A 10,454-nucleotide genomic window follows, 5' to 3' on the forward strand; every position below is an offset into this window, starting at 1 on the left:
TCAGTAAATATATATAATACAAATGCCCCTGTACAAAAACATGTTTAATATTAAGCAGTATTGACTTAGAACTCCACCTAAGCAACTGGTTTATAGCTATTTATATATGTCTTCAGAAAGCAATTTGTTAACATACATAGTACATAAATGGATGTGTATTGTTATGCATAAGCATTCTTAAACAAGGTACTCATACCTTGTGCATACTGAATAAGGAACAAATAATCTCCCAGTTTTAGTAAATGAAATTTCTGATTATGGAACTCAACCTGATGTAGGTTCTTGCGTTTGTCAGGGAATTTTCAGTAAGTGACTGCAGAATTCTGTCAGTTAACCATAAAGGGAAAAGGGAACTTGAAGGCAGTTAAGAGATTACATGTTTTCTTTAAATTTATGTACATCTAAAATTGTAGGGCTTATGTTAAATTTTGCAAATAAACCAGTATGTTTAACATTTACTTTTTAATTTGTGTTAAAGCTTATATCGTATATACCAGTATTTCTACTACCATGGGGAAATCCTTCGTATAAGGGAGTGTTTTGAAGTTTAGAGTTGTTGAATTTACTGCTTTTTTAATGTATGGACATAAGAAATTCAGTAATGAAAAATATTTTATATTTTGAGTGCTGTTGAGTTGTTGATGTTTAAGATTTAAATCCTGGACCACTGTTTCTGTCTGGCATAGGAATGCTTTTCTCTGGAGTTTGTGAAGAGTAACAGGATGTTTCACAATGAAATGGCATGAAACAATGGTAACTTTCACGGGTGTTAATTAGGTACATTAAACTTGTTTGCATCATTAGTAACGTAAGGTTTGTGGCATCAGCACTGCTGTGGAGAGCAACTAAATCATGAGATATCTCAGGCAAGTTTGGTACACTGTGTAAACATAAAACTGTAAGAGTGTGTAGAATCATAAAATTAGGGTTTCACTGATTTCATGCACTTATTGCTGCTAATACTTTCTCCATAAAGAGATCAAACTGATGACATATCATGTGTCATCATTTGTTATAATTTGTCTGTACATCTTTTTAGCTAAATACACTGCGCATATTCTGTAGGATCTTTTTTTTTTTTTTTTTTGTGGATATTCTCATCTTAATTCAGAAACCGTAGCTAACATCATTGTATTGAGTAATAATGGTGCTTTTTACCATCTGAATGCAAATGTGTATAATTCGGATTGGAATGTGTAAGCCTCCTTGACCTACTGACTAAAGGTCTGTTTAGGAAACTTATTTCCTTCCCCTTGGGTTTCAGCCTGTTGCTATCACTTATTAGTCAAAGTCGGAATACCTTTTTGATCAAATTAGCAAACCTAGATTTTTGTGAGGTTTATCGAGTGTTAGAAATCTTGAAGGGTATAAACGAACTGATACTGAATATGTTGTTGAGTCCTGTTTTTACTAAGTGCTGTGTTGATTGACTTGAGATCTGTAATATGGAAGGCAATTGTAGTATAGCAACAAGATCAAGAAAGCAATACGTTTACCCTCAGGCAGGTGGTTGTGTTTTTGACCCAATATGGCTTCTTTAATCATTTAGCTACACATCTGAGAAGGCTCCAGATGGAGAATGAACCTAAGACCCCCTGACATAAAAACATCTATGATACCAATTACACCATCTGTTGGTCATAAAACCACATTCTCTATCTTTTCTTGGCTCTTGTGTTATACAAAAGCTGAAGGGTGATATTTGGAGCTGTTCTAGTTTATCCATGCACTTTAATGCAGAACATATTTTCACAGAGAGGGAGAACAAAGCACAATAGCACTGGAGTACAGTTTACATTCTCCATCAGTGAAAACAAAAATGAAAATAAAAAACAGTTGTCTGAGCCATTATTTGTATTATTTATACTCAAACTATGGCATCTGTCTGTTGTAGGTTTTTCCCCCAATGTCTGCAATTAAAAAAAAATAAAATCAGCTAAACAAAGAACAACAAGCACCACCACCACCCAAGCTTCTGAAGTCCCTGTGATGAAAGCTGACCTGTAATGATAAAAATGAAGTTATGGCAGTACTGAGCTTTGCAGTAGTTTGTGCACGCTTTATACTAATTTCTACACTTACTTAGTATTTGTGTTTTGTTGTAGTGTTTGAGAATGCACAATATTTGTGAATGTGGGGTACCTGGAGCATATGTAAGTTAAAGATGAGCCCATATCCTCAGAATCCCTCTGAATTTCTGTCTCTCCTGTTTCCTCTTATTACTTAGGATCATCAAAGAGTTATTCTGAAATAGGTAATGAATTTGGATCTCAAATTTTGTTCTGCTGTGTGTACAATGCTTATCCCTAGGTGATTTACTGTGGTCATCAGAAATGATGAATACTGAGAGCTGGGATATAACAAATTATGTATTGAAACAGTGAAACTGCAATGTGTCAGGGACTAAACATGGTATAGATCGATGAAAGTAAATAAACCAGAAAATGTGTTGCTGATGCAGACCTGATAACTGAAATGAGGTACACCTTCTATCTATTTAGAATATTTTCTTCACATCGTACAAACTTTATTTCATAGAATCATAGAGTGGCTTGGGTTGGAAGGAACCTCAAGGATCATCAAGCTCCAACACCCCCCTGCCACCAGCAGGACCACCAGCCTCCACATTTAATACCAGACCAGGCTGCCCAGGGCCCCATCCAACCTGGCCTTGAACACCTCCAGGGACGGGGCATCCACAACCTCCCTGGGCAGCTGTTCCAGCACCTCACCACTCTCTCTGTAAAGAACTTCCCCCTGACATCCAACTAAAATCTTCCCTCCTTCAACTTAAAACCATTTCCCCTTGTCCTGCTATTATCAACACTTTCAAAGAGTTGGCTCCCCTCCTGTTTGTAGGCTCCCTTTAGGTACTGATAGGCTGCAATGAGGTCACCCCGCAGCCTTCTTTTCTCCAGACTGAACAAGCCCAGCTCCCTCAGCCTGTCTTTGTAGGGGAGGTGCTCCAGCCTCCTGATCATCTTTGTGGCCCTCCTCCTGATACTCTCCAACAGTTTCCTCTCTTTCCTGTAGTGGGGGCCCCAGACCTGGACACAGTACTCCAGATGAGTAGAGCAGAGTAGAGAGGGACAATCACCTCCCTGTCCCTGCTGGCCACCCCTCTTCTGATGGAGCCCAGGATACCATCTGCTTTCCAAGCTGCAGCTGGCTCATTTTAAGTTTTTCATCTACGAAGATTCCCAGGTCCTTTTCTGCAGGGCTACTCTCAAGCCCTGCTCCCAGTCTGTATGGATGCCTGGGATTCCTCCAGCCCAAGTGCAGAACCTCGTACTTTGCTGTTTTTAACCTCATTAGATTATCCCAGACCCACCTTTTGTGTCTATTGAGGTCCTTCTGAATGGCATCTCTTTCTTCTGTTGTGTCAGCCGCACCGCTCAGCTTGGTGTCATCAGCAAACTTGTTGAGGGTGCACTCAATTCCCTCATCGATGTCACTGACCTCATCAATGTCACTGATAAAGATGTTAAAGAGCACCGGTCCCAAGACAGACCCCTGGTGGATGCCACTTGTTACCAGCCCTCACCTGGACATAGAGCCATTGATCACCACCCTCTGTCTGCAGCCTTTCAACCAATTCCTTATCCATCAGGTGGTTCACCCATCAAATCCACATCCCTCCAATTTGGAGATAAGGATGTGGTGGGGAGGGAAACCATGTCAAAGGCATTGCACAAGTCTAGGTAAATGATACCAGTTGCCTTCCCTTTCCTTATTTGCAGTGTTTGGCTGTGTTGTGATTCTGTATTGCAGTGGCTAAGTGAGGAAGCTGTGTCTTTAAATACAGGGTTTGCATATGTTGTCTTACAGCAGGGAGACTTTTGAGAACTATACAACTGCTGATCAGTAGTGAAAAGGCTAGAAATTTACCTCTAAAGGTATGTGACAAGTGCATGCTGGTACCATGTCTGATGGTTCTGTGGTCTGTGATCAGTAAAGCCCCTACAGCAATGCATTTTTAAAAAACTTTGTGCCCTAATATTGTCATTTATCTAACACAAAAAACAGATCTCCAATGTATATTACATAAGAAGCCTAGATATATGGTAGGTGGAAGAAATATTTCCAAGTAAAAGGACCAAAATTCCTAGATGATATTTGTCCCTTTTTGTGTTTTGGAAACTAGCTATTTAAGCTAAGAATTAGGCACTGAATAAAGTTGAATTTGCCATCAATATATTTATATTTTCTTACTGTTGCTCCATCACTTTTTGGTAAGTAATCTTATATTAAATATATATATATATTCCATAAAGATAGAAGTGAAAGAAATCGAAACTGACATTGAAAAGTTTCTGAAGAAACTTTTTCATTGGTAAAACTGAGCAAAATATTTGAGCTTTTTATGTTATTCTTCTTATGTACACTTTATTATTATTAGATTATACCAAATTTATTATTATTATTAGATTATACCAAAGTCTTGGCTAAGCTTTGGCAAAATGTTATGTTGAAGCCAAAAAGAAGAGAAAACAAGTGTGTCTTTGTTAACCACTAGGATAAATAAAATTACTATCAAGCTACCTTTCTCTTCTGCCATCAGAACTGTTGAACATGCTGTCCATAAACCCTTCCCATAAGTTAATACTAATGTATCCCTTCAAAAAAGGTCTTTGATTTTCTTTATTTGTTATAGAGTCTATACTCTGAAAAATAATAGTAACTATAACTTAAAGAGGTTGGAAACAACGTTTGTAATTTCTAGGTCACAAATTCGGTCTTAATTTTGTTGCATTTCCTCTTCATAATCAAATTTGGATACTTCAGTGTTTGCTCATATCTGTGAAAAACATTTGTCTGTTGTGGTAAAATTTAACTTTCATTGTAGTCAGAGGCTTTTTTAATACTTTTCTTTATGTATTAATAATTGCACCCATACTAGCGCTTACAAAAAGGGGATTTTGGAAAGGATCTCAAAAGGTTCTGTAAACTGTTCCGAACCAGGATCAAGTACATACCAATTGCTAGTGGTAGAATCTAATCTTACTGATACTAGAAGTCTTCGACTGTACAAAATCAGTAACAGACTAGCCATAATGGATCAAACTGAAGTCTGTTTGGGTCAGGAACTTGTTCTCAGATTGATGCCTACAGCATACAAGAGAACAGCTTTAAGAAATGGGACTTTACTTCATTTCAGAGCATTGATAATTTTTCTTAGGATCTTGATCTTGAAAATGTAAAAGCAATCAATGGACATCAGACCAGTTTAGAGGTCAAGTTCTGTAGGTTTTTTTTTTTTCTTTTCTTACATTCACTGTAAATAGTACAGAATACAGTTTACTCTCTGAAATACATTTCATGTAGTTTCTTCCATTGAAAGCAGCACATGCTGTATATTAAGACATACTCTTAAGATTCTCCTAAGTGATCTCCTTTGATCACTTTGTACCTGATAGATAACCCTCATTAGTAGATTTTACACACACACACACATATATATATTTAAATTCATTACGAGGGAAGCAAGTTCTTTACCTTTATTTGCATCGCTTTTCTTGCTGGGAAACAATTATATCAGTGGTTCCTAAAAGGTTGAGTTTTCAACTTGAGAATCACAAGGTCATCTTATGCAGTGCACAATACTTTCCAGAGACTCTTTCATGGCTCTGGATGAGGCAGTGGTGTTGCTCCATGCCAGTAGTACAAAGGAATAGAAGTGTAAGGGCTGTATTCCGTGCTCCCATCCAGGAGGCCACAACATGAGATAAATCTCAGTACAGTGCAAGACAGGGTCTCCTGATCCCTCTTCAATCTCTTAAAAGCAGAGGACAGAATTTCACCCGGTTGTCTTTACTTTGGTGTTTTGCAATAACTCCATTATTCTGTAGTGGGTTACTATTGTTTTGAGTTGTAGGGCTAGTAATATGAACCGAAAGCACAAATTGAAATTATACAGAGCCAAATATTTAGCTGATTTTTGTGTACTTCTTCTCCCATGCTTTCAACAATTACTTTAGCTTTCAAGATGTTAGCACTAGTGCCAATCATGTTCAGCAGGGAAAACTTCGCTGCTTGAATAGAGAATGAAGGATTGTCACAAAGATTAACCCAGTCTTCTGAGGCACAGACCAAAAGACAAAGGCTGAATTTTTGTATCTTGATCTAAAATGAAGATTTTGTTTTTATACTGTCACAACTTCCATAAAATATTGGTCAGTGTCCTTAAGGGTTTAATTTCTTCTCTTCTAGAATCCTTACACAGTTTTGTTTTGTTTTGTTTTGTTTTTTTAACTTAAGGTTGCATACATTTGTATTTCTGTACGAGTTTGAAAACTGTTAATGCAGTGATTTAGGAATTGCAAAGTATTACTTATGAGACAAATTTCTGTTACTAAGTCTTATGTCCTCAGACTCTGCTGTATAATTTACAGTAATGCTCTAGATTGCTTTGGGAAACAACAGTTTCATCTGAACTCCTCCATAACTTCTGGCAGACCTGTCTAAATACCAAATTGTTGCAATATACATGGGTGTTGATAGTAAAAGCTTTTAGTTAATTTTAAATATGACAAGTTGTTCTGAACAGGATGGATATCAGTGTATGTATTTTAGATGGAGAAGTCTCTTGTATGGTTTAATGAGACCAAATAAAGCTAGACAGAATAAAACCAGTAGTATTTAGTTGTAAATTTTACTGTGAATTTAGTCTTCATGATAAAAAGTAGTGAACAAATGACCTAAGATAGAAGTGTATTGGAAACTATTCTGCATTGGCTATGCATTTTTCTAAAAGCTTGGTGCCATGAGATTGCACCAGATATTCCTATATATAGTAGTCCTAAAAAATGTTAACGGTAATGTCTAATCCCTCTTTTGGAAGGTATATGTGTTTTTGTTTATGTAGAAGTTAGTTACAATACTTCTGTTAGACATGGCTGATTAAAATTTGCCAAGAAGTTTGAAGAATAGTTCCCGTGTGGATACTAAGTTTCTTCTTATAACATTTCAGATTTTATTGTTTCCATAAGTTTTCAACTTTATTCAACCCTTTGTTTCAAGATTTCCCAACAAATTTTAGTTACGATTGTTCAAATCTTCCTTATAATATATTGCATCAGATTTTCAAAGGAAATGCTGACAGCAGCAGTATTATTCTCTACATACCAAGCAGATACCATATGGTTTCAATAAACAGGCACCCCTGTTGAGTGTGGATCAAATCAAGACCCTTCAGTAAAATGCTGTGATAGAAATCTGCCTTTAGATTTGCTTTTGACTTAAAAATGGATTCTTTTAGAGTGTATCCTATCGCTGATGTATGTATGTAATTCCTGCTGATGCTAATAAAAATTGAAAATGCTCGTAGAAGTCAGCTTGACCTCTTATACAACTAAATAAACAAACCAAATCATATGGAGTTTATTGTAAGCGATAGGAAGGCTGACTTGAAAGTCTTAAACATCATAGTCCTGTTGGCATTACTATTGATGCTAAAGACATTAAGGTTTTCTGAATAGCCTTTGGCCTGGGATTTTTACCAATGGTTGTTTCCTTTCTGTGATTCAACATAATAAAGGTAAAAATTAAAAGTACAAAAGTTGTATTTGAAAGAGCAGCATTAAATCAATCATGGCGTACACGAGAAAAATATTTTTATTTTGCATAGACCTTTCTTGGAATTTTATTGTCTGGAAATGCATCAATAATTTTGTGAAATCCAAATGTAAACAGACTGGAAATATAATGCATATATACAAAACTGTATTTCTTATTTCTCCTTTCTGCATCATTAACTTTATCCTCATTTTGCTTAAATGAATTTGTGCATTGCTTCCAAATAATTAAAAAAGGAAAAAAAAAAAAAAAAAAAAAAAAAGAGGAGGGGGATTGTAGGTTTGGAGTATGAGTGGTTGACTGCAAAAGAACATCTTGCAATGCTCTGTATTTCAGTAATATACACATATCAGTGTAAAACTCAGTTTGAGGTACCTTAGTTTTTCCATGGAAACTACAACTGATGAAAGTGCACTATTACAGTGTTTTTCATATTTGAGCAAATATATTTGAGCAAATATCAATATATTGATATTTGATAGAGCAAATTCTCAGCTATAAAACACTTTTTCTGCATAGTCACCACCACTAGCTGTGTATTTTCACCATAATAAATAAAACCCTGCATGCTGCATTCATAAAGATCCGCACCAGTGAAGATGACCCACTGTTTCAGAACTGCTATGATGGTGTTGCTAGGACAATGTTACTCACACAGTTCACTTTTCATTGGCTCAAACAGATGAAAATCAGAATGTGCCAAATCTGGCCTACATGATGGATGTGGTAGGACAGTCCAACCAAGATTAGCAGTGTGCTCCATGGTTTTCAAACTGCCATGGGTCCTGGTATTATTGTGTTGCAAGAGAAAAGTTGTTGTCTTCTTTAGCTTGACTCCGGAATTTCAAGCCTTCAAATTGTCAAAGGGTAGCTGGCAGAGCTAATGGTTTGTCTGGGTTCCAGGAAATTCAGAAGGATCACTTCTTTCTTTTCTATCCCAAAAGACAGCACACATTACTATCTGCAGAGAACTGCCTCTTGTATCTTTTGAATGTTCAGTGGGGAATCCACATGTTGCTTCTTCATGGAGTGTCATTTTGACTCCAGCTCATACTGGTGACACCAATTCTCATCACTGGTAATAATGCCATCAAGGAAACTGTCACCTTCAGTCTCATATTGGTTTAATAGGTCATGACAAATTTGCATATGGTGTTATTTCTTTTTCTGTCTGAGTATTCGTAGTACCCACCTGGCACAAATTTTGTGATATTCCAGAATTGCCACCATTGTTTCCAACGAGCTGAAGCCAGTTTTTAACTCTGGACACAGTTCCCCAGGAGTAATATGCCAATCTGTGCCAATTATCTGAATGAGATGCTCTTCACTTAATGCAGTGACATATGTTGTGCATAGCCAGCCACACTGTTGCTTTTTTTTTATATATTGCAGAATATTGCCACTGCAGAATCATATCACCTACTGCCTCACTGTGCTCACACCCACTGTTTGATCTCCACAAACATTTAGCAAGCATCAATGAATGTCAGCGGGTGTATTTTTTTCCACATGGAGGAATTCAATTCCATGAGTTTTCTTCATACATACTTCTATACAAGATAGCATTTTGTCAGACTGCCCCTTTGCTGCTCTCCATCACATGGCAACAACGTGTAGCGGAATACTGGTGGTAAGGTTTGGCCTCTACTGCCGTACCATGGCACATGCCCTCTGTGTGGAAAAAATGGCGTTTACTAACATTCATTGATACTTGCTAAGCATTAATGAAGACTAAACAGTGGGTGTGAGCAAAGTGAGGTAGTGGGTGGTGTGTTTCAGCAGTGGGAAGAGCAACAGTGGGGTCACTCCACTGGTGCAGATTTTTATGAGTACAGAATGCAGGCTCTTGTTTACTGCTAGCAAAAATACATAGCTAATCGTGGTGACTATGCTGAAAAATAGCACTTTGTAGCTGAGAATTTGCTCAGCCAAACAGTGTTCTGGTGCTCTTTGCATCTGTTGTAGTTTCCATGGAAATAAATAGGAAGCATTATTTTTGTGGTGACATATGTGTATGTATATACATAGTACATAGTACATAGTACTATGTCCAAATAGTACATTTTGTACTAGTACATTTGTACATAGTACCATATTCTAGCTCTTGTTCTTGCTCACAAAGGATCTTCCTCAACAAGGCAAACTGTAGCTTTCACGTTCATCCTTTTTGGTGGCAGTTCTGTTAAAAATATATACATTCAATTTTTTCCCCTTACTTTCCAACAGAAGGAGTGGTTTCTTATAGTTCAGTCATTCCACCAGGATTCATTTATTTTATAGGTTTTATTTGTAGTGCCATATGTTGCTCAGAAGCAGTCTGCTCCATCCACAATCATTTCTGTTTGAGCAGCCCTGTGCACTGTATGTCACTATAAAATAAATTCTGCTGATTTCTTTCATGCCATTTCAGCAATCACAATTATCTTTGCCATCTTTTTCTTCTTCTTGTTGAACTAAAAGCTATAAAATGTAGAAATGCCAAGTTTAAGTACACTACCTTCATGTGTTTTATATTAAAGACTAAATAGGGGCTTTTGGGCCAAATCAGTTTATGCCTTCCTGTCTAACTTAACTGCTATAAATATTAAGTACTTCGAACCAACCACACAGTGAAATAATGTTATCTTCCATTGTCTTTATTTTTCCTATTATCCATAACTTGCAGACAAAGTGCTATTCATACTTTCCCCAGTCATCCTTGGTGTTCTCAAGGGGCTTCAGCACTAAGTTGGAAATTAGCTGTTCTTTTTTCCCTGCTTCCTATTTTTCTTGTTTGCGTTGATTGCTGGCATTGCTTGCTGGTCTGTCCTGACAAAGGACAGTTTTGCTCAGGGACTAACTTCTGTCTGGCCAGCATTGCATAATGTTAACTGTTGTGC

This window comes from Lagopus muta, chromosome Z, assembly GCF_023343835.1.
Source record: "Lagopus muta isolate bLagMut1 chromosome Z, bLagMut1 primary, whole genome shotgun sequence".
Classification (NCBI taxonomy): domain Eukaryota; kingdom Metazoa; phylum Chordata; class Aves; order Galliformes; family Phasianidae; genus Lagopus; species Lagopus muta.